Below are 18,013 nucleotides of genomic sequence, written 5' to 3'. Positions count from 1 at the left end.
TAGAAGCTAAAAAACACAAGAAGTCACATATAATAAAACTGAACGTTTCAACTGTAATTCAAAACTGTGTTGGTGCGATGAGCTAGCTAGGTCTTGACCCTTGGTACTTACTAGAGGAGTCAGTGTGATACTTAGCTTAAAAAGTTTGAATACCCCTGATCTAGACTATCAATAGATCTCCACAACTATCGTTAACAGTTTCAAGCAGACAGATTCCAAAACGAACCGCGAACAATGGCAACTATCTTCATCGCGATAGAATCAAAGACGCGTACGAAACAAATTCGAGCCTGGTTCGTCGACGATTTCATGAAAAATGCAGGTCTAGTAATAATGATTTCGAAGTGGGCTGAAACAGGAAACGAAATGCGCGCAACTGACAGCGAAATGAACACATCGAGGCAGCGCGCGAAACGATGAGCGCTTCAATTATTGTAAAGCCCCGCGAATCGAGGAAACGTCGGTTCGACATGGTTTACCGGATCGGTGCCACGGGAACTTAACGAGATCCCAGATTTTTAATTAATGCAGTTGGCACATTTGAGAGCTGGGAACGAGGAACTCTGCGCGCACCGTCCTGAGAACGACGAAATAATGCAGCGATTATCTATGCGTCGGTATCTGGCTCGTGAATCGATGATCATCATCAAGTTCAGAGTATCGTCGACTTATGCGCTCGCTTGTGCATCTAAATCGCGACGCATTCGCGCGTTACGGTTAACTCAGGGTCGCGTTAGCACGACAGGCCGATGATTTGGAATATCCGTCTCTGAAGGCTCGTTTGCAAGCGCGTTTCAACTGTATATTTATTTAACCCCTTCGGTCCTAACATTTTGACTAAAAGAGAAAAATTTATTTTTCGATAAATACATACTAAGCGGTTGCGAATAATTTTCCACAATAATTTGTGCAAATTGCGACACGTATATTTACAAAGGGCTGCTCCAGTAGCTGAACCTATTAATTATTTTTCTCTAAATCTAAAAGTTAATGTAGATATATTACGATGTACACTAGGTCTGATATAAGAGGATAAGTTTATTTGTTATAATTTATTTCGCCATTGGAGCACTCCCAAAAGAAGCGTGCCACTTTCATTCGCTAGAAACGAAAGACAAGAAATGGCACTCACTGTCGGTTACGGGTTAAGAGATTCAGCCAGAGAGCTCGCAAATTCCAAGTGTCTCTGTTGTCTGAACGTGATAAAAAGGTGCTAAGTAGTGCTAAAAGGATGAATTAAAATATCTTAATAGGCAAATGAAATAGCCAAATACATCGCATTCCTTGAACCATCACATTTCTATTAACAGATAGGAAACAGGTGGATCGCTTTTTTCAATCGATTTTTTTTTTTTTTTTTTTTTTTTTAAATATGATCTGATATTGGTTATCCGTGCGGTGCAGATGGTAGTTTTGTTATTGATCCAACTATACGCAAATATAGAAGAGGAAGATAACGTTTCCTTCATTGACTACTACGAATACTATACTATAATGAAACCTGAGGCAGAGAATATTCAAAAAATGATGAAATACATTGATGAAAAACGCAGTTTGTATGAGAATCATCGGATTCTAAACATCCTTCAATTTTAATTGTTTTAACTCTCTCGAGTATTCACAATTTCACACCAGAACTCAAGAATGTTCTTTTAATGACCAGCCTCGAAGGATTTTTGAAACGAGATACGTGGTTACTGTTTCTGGCCCAAGAATCATACCACGTCTCTAATACGAATTATAGACAGACTATGTTATAGGGTAAGAGTACAACAACGAGCCGTCGTCCGACTCAATTTCATAAGCGGAACCATTCCAAATGCAGTTTCATGCAAGCAGCGATGCCGAGGGAACCGTGCACAGAATTTATTACTTAATAATGTCAAACCGTCCGCTTAATTACATCATGCCAGACTATCTCGTCGGTTCTCGCTCCTTCCGTTTACATTTTAACGGTTCTCCACTTCCTCCCAGTCTCGATCGACCGATCATCCCCGCGTCCCGTTCTCTTCGCATGGAAATCGTCGATCTAGCGCGCATGCGCATCGGGGTTGCGCGCGAGCTAGCGAACTGCGCATACCCGGCTGGCCGCCGACCAACCCGGCCGCGCTCCACGTGTGATCTCAAGCAGAAAAAAAATGGTCTGCCGGTCCCGATAAGATCGTCTGGTTAAAGCCAAACAAACTATTCCATTAATTCGTAAAAGAAGAAATTTTTCGCCGCTCGGTTCGACGTCTCGAAGAGGGGACGCGAACGACCAGTTTGTCTACGTTGTTTCTCTTTTAACCGGTGCGCGGATGCACCGCGAGTGCCACTGACATTTTCCGTGGACCTTTTATCGAAACGAAGTACAGTAGACGTGGGAATGTTCGGATAATCGTTTAAATCGAAATGGTTAACTATCTCACGAGAAGACGAAGCTATTAAAGAAATGTTTTTGTAGAAGTTATTAGGTTAAAGTGGATAACAAGCCTGAAGCCTTTTGGATGAAGCCTTAAATTGGAGTTTGAAGTCAGTAAATTTAACGCGGTCCATCAGTCAGTCGAGAAAGAATAGAAGACGAAGGAAAGAAGATGATCCATCCTTGTTGGGGATAGATACAGATTACAATATTCTGGTATATTGGCCTACAAATCCCCGCAACAATTTTCAGATTATCTCATATCCGACGAAGAACATAGCCCTATAACATAGCCTGAAGCCTTTTGGATGAAGCCTTAAATTGGAGTTTGAAGTCAGTAAATTTAACGCAGTCCATCAGTCAGTCGAGAAAGAATAGAAGACGAAGGAAAGAAGATGATCCATCCTTGTTGGGGATAGATACAGATTACAATATTCTGGTATATCGGCCTACAAATCCCCGCAACAATTTTCAGATTATCTCATATCCGACGAAGAACATTTTTTTTCTGTTACTCGGTCGAACGAATCTTTATCTAGAGGCGCTTAGTCAGCGCCTGATAATTATTCGGCAGCGCGGAGGCTAGGGGAAATAGTAGTTTGCGCACCGGATACGTCGGAAAGAGCAGCGCTCGCGATGGCAGGAAAGCGTAAAGTTGTGGACGCGGTCTTGTTTCCTTCGTTCAGGTACGGACAGATTCGTCAGACTCGTCGACAGAGCCGTAGAGTGACAGAGAGAGACGACTGTCAAAAATTCTGAAGCTTCCTGACAGGCCATCCTTGGCCACGCGATGCCTTTTCGTCGTGTTTCGTGTTTTGTAATACTGCTTTCACGCTTCGGCGATAATGCTCGGCGTGTCGGTCGTGATGTGTTGGGACACAGGCAACGCTGGATTCAGGTTTTCGTTAACGCGAGGCCCCCCCAGCGCTATTTCCAACGGGAAAAATAGATTAATGAAAAAAAAAACACCTGCTATCGTAATTTAGATGTGAGGTGCGTTGAGTACCGCAATTTTAGGGCGCGATGTTAACAGCAAAGCAATTTGACGTCTCGTTGGTTTCCTGACTCATTGCGACATGCTAATTTCACTTGTAGTATTAGGCCTCAGGACGTCTCGTGCAACAGGTACTTACAGGAGGATGTTACACCACATGGGAATTTTAATTTTGGTTACACTTAGGTTGGTGAACTGATTATCCCATTCTTTTCAAGCAGATCTATCGTCTCGATTCAAACGAGAGATCAGTCTTTGAAAGTGATGCAATTTTCTCTTTAATATATTTCGTCGTCACTCACATATGGGCGACGGAGCTTTTCACTAAAGAACTTGAACAATTCGTAGGACTAAGTATCGATGAAAACAAATCTGGATAGAATTTGTGAATTTTGATGAGAATTCAAAAACGAGTAATACGACAAATGTTAGATTCTATATTTTCTAATTGTCTCGAGACGAATCAGTGTGGCAGTCAACGTGTTAAATAAATATTGACATGTTCAAAAGGAATTGAAAATTGTTTAATGAAAATTATATTCCATTTTAAAATAAAACTGCTTTTGTTAAAATAAAAACTGCTTTTGTTTATCATCTTCTGCTCGAATCAAATATTTCTCAACCCTCCTTGTTGTTCATCTAATGTTAGGGTTCTTAAAATGTGGCATTAAAGGTTAGTTTTCATAAAAATTAATATGGAAGAGAAGAGGGAATTTCTGTATAAATATACAAGCTCCGGTGAATGTCTTGATCATCTCAAAGTGATGAAGGAAAAAATGGTTTCCTACAGACTTCACCGTGATGCGTTCCCACAAACTCTTACGCCAATCAGAATTTCCGGATAAGGAAGGAACTTTCCTCCCTCGTTAGATACATATTTATTTTCCGAGCTAGCAAATGTAACTGCATAACTTAGCGCGAGCATTTTGTAAGCAATTATAACTGATCGTTGTTATTTTAATAAAAGCTCATAAATAAATCGACGTCATACATAATTCAAACTTATTGTTGGATTTTAATTATAACTACGTTAAAGCGTTGGGAAATCTTTCGTTACAGCTAAGCACTTTTTCACGCGATGAATGAAAACATCCGACTCAATTTCAGAGTTTGCTCGCGAGAGATGTTCGTTGCAAGCGAACGTGGCTTGATAATAGACAAATCAATTGTTTTTAGTAACTTAATTCATTTGAATAGAAACGGATGATTGTTCGCTTCTACTATTATTATTGTTTCCTATTTCAGCTTATGTAAAGTTTATGTGCATGAGCTTTGTCATTTTTATCACACTGGAACCATTTCACTGTATGTTTATTCTCTGTTTTAATATTTGTGACTGTAGATTTGTCGACACCATGGATCCCTGCTAACTTTCCAGCACTTTCGTCATTTCAATTATTTAGATTCGAGCATTTTAATTATTCAATATATACAATAGTTTGAACTGTACGCTTTCGTTTAATTGTCATTGTTAGCTTTACACTGAATTGTTACGACAATTGATATATCGTAAACATCGCTAGAAAACGCTGTTCGAGTAATAGAACGTTCGGATATTGGAGCATTCCAATAAGTCCAAATATTCCGTATAAAGATTCGGATATCGAGGTTCTACTGTATCATTTAATCACGCAATTTCTAATCGTAGCAAAAGTGTTAAAAATCCGCGCCATCGGCTTGCTGCGTCGGCTTAATTACCGCGGGCTAAGATCGAGCGCACCGCTGTTTGCTGCTCGTGATCCTCTCCTCGTTGCTTTCAATCTGGATTGAATCGCACGAAATCGCCCGTTAACCTCCGAAGCAAAGGCGTCGAGAGGATATACCAACGTGGCGGCCGCCTTTGACGATTTCGCATTCCAACGAAACGACCGAGAAGTAGGAAGCGGGACCACTCGTCCTGGATCCGGTAATCCGGTCATTTGCAGGTTCAGCCGTGAAAATGTGTCCTTCTTAAATGTCATCACCGAGCGTGCCGCGCGTCGGCCTTCTTCCCTCGACGTGGCCATTGTGACACGGGATAATCTTGGTCGAGGAACGGGAAAGTGCTGCAGCACGCGCTGCCCATTTTCCGCCCTTTCGCGGAAACTCTCTAACCAAGCAAACGAGCTGCCAAGGGGACTTATCAAGCCCGGCAAAAGCGATTATCGCCAATAACCGCGCCACCAGGTGGTAGAAATCGGCTCCGTTGTTCGTCGATTGTCGAGACTCCAGTTAGCACGGCGGTGTAAGGTTTATTAGGTTGTTAGGAAAACCTTGGAACCCCATCCGGCTCGGAGGGCTTTGGACACCGTGGCGAGCCGATCGGTTGGGAGATTTTACATCGATACCTTCACGCTGGGGGATAACTTACAAATTGGAAGCAAATGGCGAACGTTCGACTAACGAGAGTCGCGATATTTGACCAGAACCGAGGAGGTCTAAACGAGTGCTCGTCACCGAAACATATTTAGGCGATGGAGACTAATGGTAACGGTGAATGCGGACGATGTTCGTTTCGACGAAGATGAAAATTGATATTGTATTTATTGCAATACAGAAGAATCGATCGCCCGGGTAATCGAGACTTGGAGAGAAGAAGTTAAAGCGTTGTTTATATACGCACTAGACATCTGAGTTAACAAGAAATGCAATTTATTATTACAAATTGTCCAACGTTCCGCAATTCGTACGTAACTCGTACTACGAGGAAAACTCTTTCCTCGTTTTCAGAAAGTAAAGCCAGACTAACAGCCCCCTGTCCCCTTTTAACTCCGTTAAAATCGTCCAAGAGTAGTCGAAGTAAACGAGCCCCTTCGCGGATTAATTTTCCTCGGTACGCACAGCGAAGCTCCGTACGTATCCAAAGTTTACAGACCTTCCAACTGAGAACTTGCATCTCCGAGGGGAACTGTCGTCGAAAGTGCAACGTCGCGGATCGGAGACGCGCGAAGAAGTCTCGAGCTGTTTCAGAAGGGGAGAAGAAAACCCCACGACTCCCGGCGGCTTTCCCACAGTTAATAAAGCTATTAACTTTATCTCGGGGACCGAAACTCGTCCGGATAGGTACCCGGGGCACTGGTGAATATAATTCAAGTTGTCGTCTTATCCGACGGACATCTACGGCCCCAGTGCGAACTATGGGCTTTTAGGTCGACAGGAACGTTTGGCCCCGTGGTCGCGTGGCGTTTTACCTATGGCCACGCACACACCGTTCTATTGTCGTACACGTACCGCTGGATCTTCCTTCCGAGCAGGGCCGTGACAATATTGGGACACAGGGAGCACGTGCCCTTGGGTTCCGTGTTACGAGGGTGCAGACACTCGAAAGGAAGGTTTCTGCTTTGTTGGGTCAAATGATAAGTATGACGAATTCAAACATGTACAATATGTTGACCTTCGGATGACCTTCTGAGAAGTTATTCTTATAAAACCATACTCCGATATACACAGTCAACATATTGTTGAAAACGTCAGTCGCGACGTCAAGCATATTTGAACAACAACAACAATGGATTTCAACGTAATAATTCAACTTCCTGGACAATTCAGTCGTATTTATAGTTTGGCTACTACTCGATATCTGGCAGTTTCACCCGCAATAGTTCCTTCTAAGCACGACAACCCCTGTCGCCACTCGACAAGAACCACAGAGTGTCTTTGCATTTTCACAACAATATTACGCGTGTTTGAGTTCTTCTTCTTATTAGCTACGATATTACAGTAAGGGAAATACAGCATCTTTTTTACAAAAAACGCCCTTGGACCGTCCCTGCATCGTGCACCGAGGACTCCACGGTTAATCAGATGAACCGTCCGGCTCGACGAGCCTTCGCTTTTGTAGAACGCAACGAGCGCTTTCCGTCAGGTATACGATGTCCTGGTGACGTGAAAAGTCTCGTAGGAGAAACCCGTGTCACAGAATTGACCCGAGGACCTGTTTCTTCCGTGCCTTTTCCAGTTTACAGAAAGACCCAGAACGCGTTCCACGGGTTAAACGACGTCATACTGGTCTGGCCGGTGTCGTTGACAGATCTTAGTCGAGACATTCCGTCTTCGTTTCGTTTCCGGTTAAGTTGGCGATGATTTAATTAACTCGTTAATTGCAACGCTCATCCGCGAGCGAGTGCTGCATTTCAATTTTTAGAAATTTTGTGTCAAACCACCACGTCTAGTGCTACCATTGCTTCTTTGATCTCTTTGTAGAAAATAATTATGCATCTCTGTATTCAATTTCGGCATGTTAATGGACGAATATTCTGAATCCTCAAACTGATCTCTAATGCGATGCTTCTATGCTGAATCGAATATAATTCCGGTGATGACGTAAACGTACTCGAATTTCAAAATTTCCCACGATTTTACAAAAACGAAAAAAAAATTAAACGATCGATAAACGAATGTAACTAATAATTAAATGTGAAAGAGATTCTCAAAAGTTACGAAACGATGTACAACACTTGCATATAAAGTAATTTTAATGACTTCGAAAAATTGCACAAACTGAAACAACTTAAAAAAACACACGAACTTTTGATTCGCCTTGCTAAATGCACAGTGTTTTAGAAATATTTTGTATAGTTACAGTTTCATTCGTATAAATGAGATTTCATATGCATCAACCTAATGCAACGTTTCCACGAGCGTAATTCAACCAACAGCGAAATGGCTCACGGGTATCGCGTCTTATCCGAGCGCACTCCAGGCGTTCCCACAAGAGCCAAGCGCGGAGGACCTCCGCAGTCTCGCCCCGCAACGAGTACCTGCGGCAATCGCGATCGAAGCTTTTCCACAAGATCCTCGGGCCCGATTGGCCTCGTCGCGCCGAAATTTCTCGTCCGCTAACGAACCGGCCAATCCTTTTCACAGGCCAGTATTCTCACCCCTGTTGAATAGGATCTCTCCTGTACCGCGCACCACGGCTCCTAACCAAAGCGGTGGCGCGGGGCGTGCGCGCGTTCCGCCGATGAGTCGATACGGCATGAAATCGAAGGGTGATCGAGGTGATAGGCACCGGATCACCGATCTTATCACTTTCGCGCGTAATTACGCGTGTTGGGCACACACGGCGAGGGGCCATTGTGAGCCCTCGAGCCACGCGATGCGAGTGCACTTAAGGGGAACCGCTGCCTTTCAAAGTGAAAGAAATGCTGATTTTCGGGAAAATTTCTCCCGTCGTATAAATAATAAAAAATCAAGCATTCTAGTGAAACGGTAGATATCATACTTGAAATAATGGAGCAAGCCAAGAAACTAGTTGGACTAAAGTAAGACTTATGATGTGTTTCCATGACTGTGATTTCAGTGTTTCGTGGCGCTATCTTAAATTAATTATTCCAGTCGCCACTTGTTGGTAGCAGCTACTTAACAAAATAAGTTGGTACATATGGGGAGCCATTCGACTTTGGTCACTTTCCTTTGCGTTTTACGAATAATAAGCAAGCGAAGAAGGAACGTTACGTTTGATACGTAATTCGTACCACCGTAACGAACGTTGACGATAATTCGCAACGCTTGAGGGGCGTCGGCGTCGGGCACTTAAACGCGTTAACGAAGATATCGGTGACTGCGATTGCGCGGGCACGCCGACAGGGGGATAGGGCAAGCCCCTTGCTTACAAGCTGGAAAATCAAGGCGAACATCAAGAGCCGTGGGGCAGGTCTGATTGAATTTCCTGTGGCAATAATTCTCCGCTTTTACACGGACACCGGGCATGCTTGACTCTCGCTGCGCCGACCGTTGTTGTCCGGGGTAAAAAGGCGGATGCTGTTAGCAGCGCAATTAATATCGCGCGAAATCGTACATCAGCGGACGAGTTTACGGTTAGGCTCGCAGGTAAAAAAAAACTGCCTCCCCGCCGGCGGGCTTATTTATAAGTATTTAAGCGGAGTGGAACGCCTCGCGAAGGGAAAATGTTCGTCTCGCGTAAGACAAATTGGTAATGGCCGCGCCGCTAATGCGGTAATTAGTATTCCAGCGCGACTCGAAGATCAGGATCGAGATCGGTCGCTTTTCCTTCTCGATTCCGTTCTCTTTCTTTCTTTCATCCGCGTCGACCCGTTTTGTCCGTCGGTTTGATCGTACCGCCGTTTGCTGTAATCGTATTTTGCGTACCGCGAGGACTGTATCCTTTTTTTTTCTTCTTTCTGTCCGTTGAAGATTAAATCAGTGCATGAATCGAACGTACAGTCGGGGACGAAACTGTGTAAACGAGTGCTACGGAAATTCTCATTATTCAAATTTCATCGAAACTCGTCTCCGTATGACATTTTGTTCGGAGAGGCTAAACGTCAGACGTATTATGGGCCTGGTTCGAGACTGATTTGCCGTATCCCTACTTATGAACACTTCGTTGAGGTTTATCGCGGATTATTCATAGTTAAATATAAAATAATGTCAATTATTCCACGTAATATATTCAAATATCACGCTTAATATTATTTTGAACCTGTGACTAATGATTTGGAATTAGAGACCTTAAAGACGCAGTTACGAAAAATTATGCTGGCTTCTCCTATTTTATAATATAAATCGCCGAAAGAAATGAAGTCATTAGTTCACTTTATGATTTCATTTGTACGGTGACTACAAAGTTGTTATGCCATTTGGAACCGTTGACTTTTAATTCATTTACGAATGACATTTTTGATATTTTCGTTTAATCGCGAATTTCCGTTTCGTACAGATGATTTAGAATTTAGTGTGTGATTATGTGTGGTAGTCCGTGATTCGTGATCCAATCTAAGGTCAGTCGAGGTCGTTCAACGTCAACTACTAAAAACTATTTAATCGTAAACAAGGTGGCGGAATAACGACTACCGAAACGGCTCGTAAATACTTTCCCGCTTTTACGTCCAATTTTCTCGCAGCATCCAACGGAATGTTACCCGAAAACCGAGCAATATAAACGGAAATTTACAACGTGGAACGACCACGAATTTTTCGGCTTCTCGCCGCGACTAAAGGGGCGAGAAGAAAGAAGAAAGAGAAGAAAAAAAAAGCATATCTTTCGAATCGATTCGAGGATGCAATAAACGAATAAAGCGGTAAAACGCTCAGCACTTTTGTTCGCGCATGGCGGCGAACGGTGCGCGCACACGCCCGTTCCCTTTTTGTCCCGCAACAATGATCGCCTAACAAAGTGATTCCGACGACCGTCGTCGCGTGAAACAAGGAAGTGGAATTTATGAGTTATTACGCGCTTAGCATCGTCCCGGTGCGACTCGGTGCTCGGAACGGAACAGCCAGCGTTGTTAGACGCTACCTAAATTAATTTATGAACGCCGTTAGGCCAACTTTTCCTCGGACTTACGGCGTTCTCGATGAAAATAATGACCACTCCGAGAAACGATATCCTCCGCCAGACGACGCGTGTTGCTGCCTCCGATCTGACGCGTAATAACACGTTTACGTAACTGGTATTATTACGATAACGAAACTGCGACGAAACAATCACCGAACGCGTACGATATATATATAACTTCTGTTCATCTAAATTATTGCTTTCAATTCTTTGGTTTCGGAAAGTTTCCTAATCCACCCATCCCGCCGTCCTAAGGTGATTGAAAATCATGTACCAACATATTGTTCAGTACTACTTGATACGTTACGATCTAGTCTAGTTGTAATCTAATATAGTGGCACTATAATGTGCCACTATACATGAAATATAGCTGTCAGTAAAAATCGCGCACTGTTGGCGACACCGTGAAATAGAGGAATACCCTACTTTCTCTAAAAAAAAAAAATTTTCGCAGCGCGTGAGTCCTATACCATTCGAATTGCATGCAAAATATTGTTCGTATCCTATCACCACAATTGGAAGAGATATTCAGGTGACCTGGTTTAGATGGAACACACCCTAGTCACGGCGAGTTACCCACTTCGTTCCACGACACGGTACGACCCGTAACATTGTAGCAGCGTCCCCGGTTACAATTTCGAAAAAAAAAAAAAAGGCACGCGTACCACGGAGCCTAGCCATCCGAGCGAGGTCGCAGCGGGCGAGAGATGCAAAAGCAAAACTAACGAGCATCTTTAGCGAAGATTACCGGTACCCTGCTCGGCCAGGGAATTATCCGAGCCTCCCTCGTTTTCACGGGGTCGGCCCGGTATAATCATGCCGTATTATTCAGTCACCCCTCCGGATGGTATTTACCGGGATCGAAGCAACCGAGCATCAAACTGGCTTACGTTGGCTACCGGGAGGCTACGAGCAAACACGACCGCAAACGTTTGTGTGCACAGCACTAACTTCGTCCCTAAAATAAACGAGCCGACAGCGGCGGCGGTGGGGGGGGAGGGGGCGGGGGCACGGGACGCTTTAGAGGGAGCGAAAGGATTGCCACTCGAGGGTCGGTCATGAATGTAACACCGCGTCACGCACCGGTGAGATTGAAATTTGTAATCTTCCGTACACACGACTGATCGTAGTCCGAACCGGAGAGACCCACTAAGGCCCCGACAAGTGAAGAGTTCGCGAACGACGACTGGGAATCGAATTAATCGACGACAGCGGTGGACGCTGCTTCCGTTTATTTCGTAGAATGTTTTCCAGAAATGAACGATTCTTTCGATGGAGTTGCTGATGGATGTATTAGGTGTACGCATAAGATACAACTCGAAAGCTCGGAAGAACCAAGTAGTTAACTGCTAGCTACGTGTTCGTAGGACCACAGGTGGAACATGTACTCTTTAGGCTGTATAAGTATATAAGAGTGTTAGACGTGGTTTTTCTAGAAAGTTATCTATCGTAAAGGGAGGACTGACGTTCGCAATTTAAACCGTATCCAATGTCCGCAATTACTCCAATAATAACTAAAAGTAATAAGGTAACGAGTTCTTTCGCAGAAGACGATTCCTACTATTATTCAGATTTATTATAGTGACACGTTAATAGAATAAACAGTAAGCCGCTACTATTATAATAACTAAGGCAATAGAAGGTAATAGAAAAAAGCTAAAAATAGTAAGAAATCCCCCAGTTACATTTGACGAGACTTATTGTTTGAATTGTGTCCGATGTTCTTTCTTAATTCTTTCCTCGGCACTAAATATGACAGAAACAATAACACGACGACATCGGTGAGACAAGTAAATATCAACGTGTCCAGAATTACTCTACGTCCGGATTTATCCCCCTACTACAAAAGTGTCATTCGCGCACGGAATTAGCAAACCGCAATTAACAAGTCTGTAAAGACTTACAAAATATCAAGCACGAAGCGTACAATAGCCGTGAATATCGCTGGTCGTGCTAATTATTTTTTATTGCCTTCTCGGTGAGCTATTTTTATTTGCTGATTTACTTCCTAGATAGCGACGTACACGACGTATTAAAAGCACGTAGAGGCGGAACGTTTCTGCGACAGGACGCGTCATCGTCAGTGTCCGCCCAGCGTGGATCAATCTTCGTAGATCATCAGCGGTCCGACGAGCGACGATAACGACGATCTACCGCGTCGTGGCTTTAATCTTTCGTGCCAAAACCGTCAGCCGTGTCCAGAGAAACGACTCGCGACGCGGAATGTTACTCGCAAAAATCTATAAATTCAATTAAGTTACGGCAATTAAAAAGACGATGAAAATGCAAACTGGTACGATCATCAATTAAGCGTCGAGCCCGTGGCGACGATCTTGCAAACGATCCGCCAATAAAAACTCTACGAGCGCGAAGGATGCGATTTCTCAACAGGATGAACGACTACTCGGACAGCAATGCTAATGTAGGATCTATAATTTCTTAATCGTTGCAAGGCTAATTTACGAAATACAATCTAGTTGGTTGTTAACGCGTACACGAAGTCTCTATCGGATGTACTACCGATCGCGAATTCGAGACCACCCCTTGGTAAATGTACATGTAAGTTTCCACGGTTCATCTCGAACGAAATTTTAACGTTTTATTTCCCGTTCGAGGATATTTTTCTTTAAATTGAAGAGCCTCTCTGACACGTTTAAAGGAAATCTTAATTACTTTTTTGATAAGATTGCGGTGAAGTTGAAAAAGTTCGACGATACGATGTAGAACTTTGGAGCAGTGCGCACCGACGAAGGTGGCCCCGAAATCGGAACGCATCCCGAGAAACAATTTCGTCTTATCAAAGGATGAAGAGAAGAGAAGAGCGTGATCAAAGGGTTCCAAAAGAGGGGTCCTGCGATACGATCGAAAGCAACGGAATCGCGATACTTTCTCCTTCGTCGCTTGTAACACGTGTCCCTCCGAGTCTCCGGTTCCTCAGGAGAGTGAAACGAGCGCGACTTGACAAATCCGCTCGGCTTCCCGTATTTATAAACACTCTCACGCTACATGAATTTAAGCCACCGCGAAAGAACATGGTGACGAAGCACGTCTCGCGCGTCTCTCGCCGGGCCGAGAGAGCTCTTTCTACTTCGGCGGCGTCTCCCTTTCTCTCCCTCCATAAATCACCCAGATTTCTCTTCGGTTCGTCTGCGTCTTAGTTACGAGATCGTAACTGCCTTGGATCCACGCTGCCGCGATCCAGGAAGTCTCCGGTGCCGTGAAACTTTTTATCGTGGGAAGACGCCACTCGCGGACCTGATCCATGGTTAATTAATTCTCTCTTTCATATTTTCTGCTCTTTCCTTGCGCTTCGTGTTGTCTTTTTCCCCCTGCAACAAGGGAGATTCGCGCGTATCGGTCATTTGCCTGGTACAGAGACGATTTTTTCATCCGCCGTTAAGATGTTACGATGTTAATTCTGCAGTAGTACAGATATGCGTCAACCATTCGCGAAGCTCGTAAACGGTGCCAAGTGTGAAACAATCTAACCAACCCGAAACCATTTAAGATTTCTGTATTATGCCTTGTATTTGCCAAGATATCCCATGAAACAAAAAAATAATGTCCTTTCGTATCAAATAGTGGTAGTGTAACATTGTTAACGAGGCAGGTCTAAAGCATCTATGTCTAATAAAAGTTGAGAAGAAGCACCTAACTCTTCGTCTCAGAAAATTTTTCATTTCATAGATTCCGTGCGAAACAGTGTAATAAATAATAAGGTGATTTTCAAGTACAAGAAGTCCGACAAGACTACGCGAGAAAATTGATTTGCCTGTATCTCAAAGTTAATTTCCACAGCTAAATATTTCTCGTACATTCTGTAAGCGTGAAGCACATTCGGCAAAAGAAGGGCTATCACGCAACGACAGGCAGTTTTTTTATTAAAAAAAAAAAAGGAACAAATCCGATAGTTTCCCTTTCGGAAAACCCTTAGTACCCCCGAGTTTCCTCGCAGATACGAGCAGAATCGATACGACAACATAATCGAGATCCGTGGCCAGTTGAGAAACGGTAACGCGCGATCCGCGGTGGCAGAGGTTGCAGTCGCCAGTGCGGTTGGGGTGCGCCGACGACGAAGGGGGAAGTGTGACGGTAGCCAAGTCCTCATTAGCGCATTCCGCTGCGACGCCCGCGACTCAAAGCGTCGTAAAAACGGCTGAGATGTAGCGAGACAGAAGGAGAGAGGTGAGACACGGCGCATAGGGGTGAGGAGGGGGTTGGAGAGAGGGTCGGAGCCGCGAAATCGCGACGCTCAAACGCGGATTCACCCCGCCCCGATAGAAAGGAGACGATGCGGACGGTGGTGCAACCTTCTCCTTTGCACTCGAAAGCTCCTCTGTTCCCGTGGTCTATTCCGAGATGAAACTTTCCGGTAGGAGAGAGCTTCACTGCGATCCGGTTGCAACCGCATCCATGGTCGATTCTCGGGGAGGAATGTCACCGATTACGGTTGAACCTCGATTACTGCATTAGGTTGACGCGTACGGAATGTCGTTTACAAAGGGTTTCCCAAACGGAGCCTCAGGATTTTGTTATTTAACCTCTTAAGGGATATCGACACATATGCGTATGCTTGCTTCTATATCAAAATTACTATTATTTACGATCACGATACCTTTTAGAATTAAATAAATATACAAAGTGAGACAGCATATTTATATGTCAAAATATATTTACAGGCAAAGATTGCTTTGGGTTGTGTATATTTGATTGGAGCAAAATAAAAATCCATTTCAGTATCCATTTAATTAAATAAAATCGTCCCTCAAGAGGTTAATCCTTTCAGACCAGACTTTCTTTTCGACCCATAGTATGTCCCTCTCCAAACAATGTTCTTCTCTAACACTTCTTTCTATAACACAAGATGCAACAGAAAAATCTAAACAAACGTATGGTCTAAGTTGCTCGTTTCTATATATAATAATCTTTCTTTAAATCAATTCCAAACATTACCTCGAAAATCGATATTTGTGACCGAGAGGAAACCACTCTACCCTAAACCAACGTTACGAACTTTTATTCCAACCCAATATTTTCCGCGCAATAAGTGTCATGCATGTTGTCAGTGTAAACCGTAGTACGAGAATGAATAGAAATTACGCGAAGTAGGGGATTTCCACGCAACGACGGGTGTATTTTCACCCTTGTCTTCCCCGAGGGAAAGGATCAACGTTTCCACCGATGCGAAATTTTCTTTCGCAGCGCACGGCGCTCTGAAGAGGGGACTCGAAAACGCAACGCGACTGCAACTGCATCGAATGCAACACTCGACGCACCTTTCGTCGAGCAGCCGTGTCACGGCGTGAAATCATCTACACGGCCCTCCAGGATACGCTGAATAACGAGCGCAATCTTTACTTTTTTCCTTTTACTTTTCGACTATCCGCTCGAACGCTCGTGCACGCGTTTCGCCGTCTGGCCCTGTCGCGAGGGGAGTATCGCGAGACGAGAAAAAAGCAAGGGAGTCTCTTAATGGTACTACATTTTAAAGTGCCCCGGGACGAAGTAAGAAATATCCCATCATGCGTTCACTTCCTTCGACTTCAAACATTCCTCTTAATCTAAAATAGTGGTTTCCGAACATTTCAAGAGGCGCCGCCACGTTAAAAGAAAAAACAACATTCTTCAAGTTTTACAGACAGAATATTTTTATTACGTTTCTTGCGCCGTAAAATGGGGTGAATAGAAACGAAACATCAAAACATTATGTTTTTCTGATTAATTTGTATTATTTACAGTTGCAAGGCAGCCTATAGTTCGCGTCTTTCCAAAGATACGTGGTTGTACCGATGAATACAACTTTTGATGAAAATTTCCAAATCTTAATGTTCATCCTCGATATATAATCAAATCTTTCTAGTCTATAAAGATTGATCGATCGTTCAACGTACTTTAAAAGCAGCGTTTCTATCCATCCTAAATTGCTGGATGATTAGAAACAGCAACTACTTTTTTAATGATCATCACTTGATTAAACGTTTCCTAAATATTTAATAATACAATTCAAGAGTGTGGTAAGGCCTACAGGATGAAGTACGATCCAGCATTTTTCTGTGAAAGAAAAGGATGTGACAAGACATTTTAAGCTAATTCATTTAAAATTATTTTGTGTTTGTCGATCTTGATAGCTTCAAGTCCCAATGATATTCGTCGAATATAAAATAAAGGAAGGACATAAGCTCCGCATAGAGCGATTATAGTTTCTAATTACTTTTGCTGCTTCCACGTCCCTGTTATATTATCTCCGTTTCCTCTTTCGAAGTGAATTTTATATTCATAGAATAATTTACCCAGCACCTAGCGTTAACGTGCAATTTGCGCGCCGTAAAGTCCAGTCCGCCGTGAAGTTACTTCGAATCGTGAATAGGGATACGCTATCGCCTAGAAAAATTACCGATCAGACCGCGGCTGTAATCGCGTAGAGTGAGCGAGCAACAAGCGGTTTAATTACACCACTGTTTACTGAATTTTGTTAGATTGTAGCCGTGCGTGCGGATCACACGGACGCAACAACGGAAAAGTTATAGCGTCGTGTAAATATTCATGAGAAGGGTAAAAAGATTTTTTACAACGCTTTCAATGTCTTCGGCCGAGAAAATGCAATTTCTTCGACGCGTTCGCCCGAGAGAATATTCTAATTTATGTAAGCGACGCGCAACGGGATTGGCCAGGTTTCTTACAACGTACGTGTACACTTTCATGCCGTGTCCCTCGGATTACGGTCTAGTTGAGAAGTGCAAACGGCTCCGCGTAATATATAATGACACAAAAAGCCACGTCCCTCTCGAGCGGCGCCAACGTTTGCAACATTGAAAAAATTGATAATTACCATTTCACCCAAGGTAACTGTTTATACAGGGTGCCACAGCAATCTTGATACAACTGAAAAAGGGGTGGTTGGTTCTTCGTGGCGAAACTAATTGAAAATACACTGCTCAAAATTACCATAAAGGGAAAAGTCGTTCTTCCTCTGTCACAAGTGTCGACTATAGAAAAATTGGTATATTTAGTCACGTGCAACTTACACCATATGTTTATTTAGATTTTCTGTATATGTATGTGAATTTTTATGGAATCTAACAATAAATAAGGTTTATAATATTTATTATTTAGAAATAGTATATAAAATATACACTTGTGCCACTTACTATCGATTCTGTCACTGTGTTCATTTAATATAGAAAGGTAAAAGTGGATATTGATAAAGTACATTCTCCAATGCAACACAAACTAAATACAGGAACATAAGTAGTACTCATTAGTAGACTCGTAACTTTGCTGAGATGCTTATTCCAATGGAGGAAGTGTCTACATACATAAAAACACGCAAAAGTTTGAC

The sequence above is a fragment of the Hylaeus volcanicus genome, chromosome 6 (genome assembly GCF_026283585.1).
Source record: "Hylaeus volcanicus isolate JK05 chromosome 6, UHH_iyHylVolc1.0_haploid, whole genome shotgun sequence".
Classification (NCBI taxonomy): domain Eukaryota; kingdom Metazoa; phylum Arthropoda; class Insecta; order Hymenoptera; family Colletidae; genus Hylaeus; species Hylaeus volcanicus.
The sequence above is the reverse complement of the archived record's forward strand: the minus strand, read 5'-3'. Positions refer to the sequence as shown.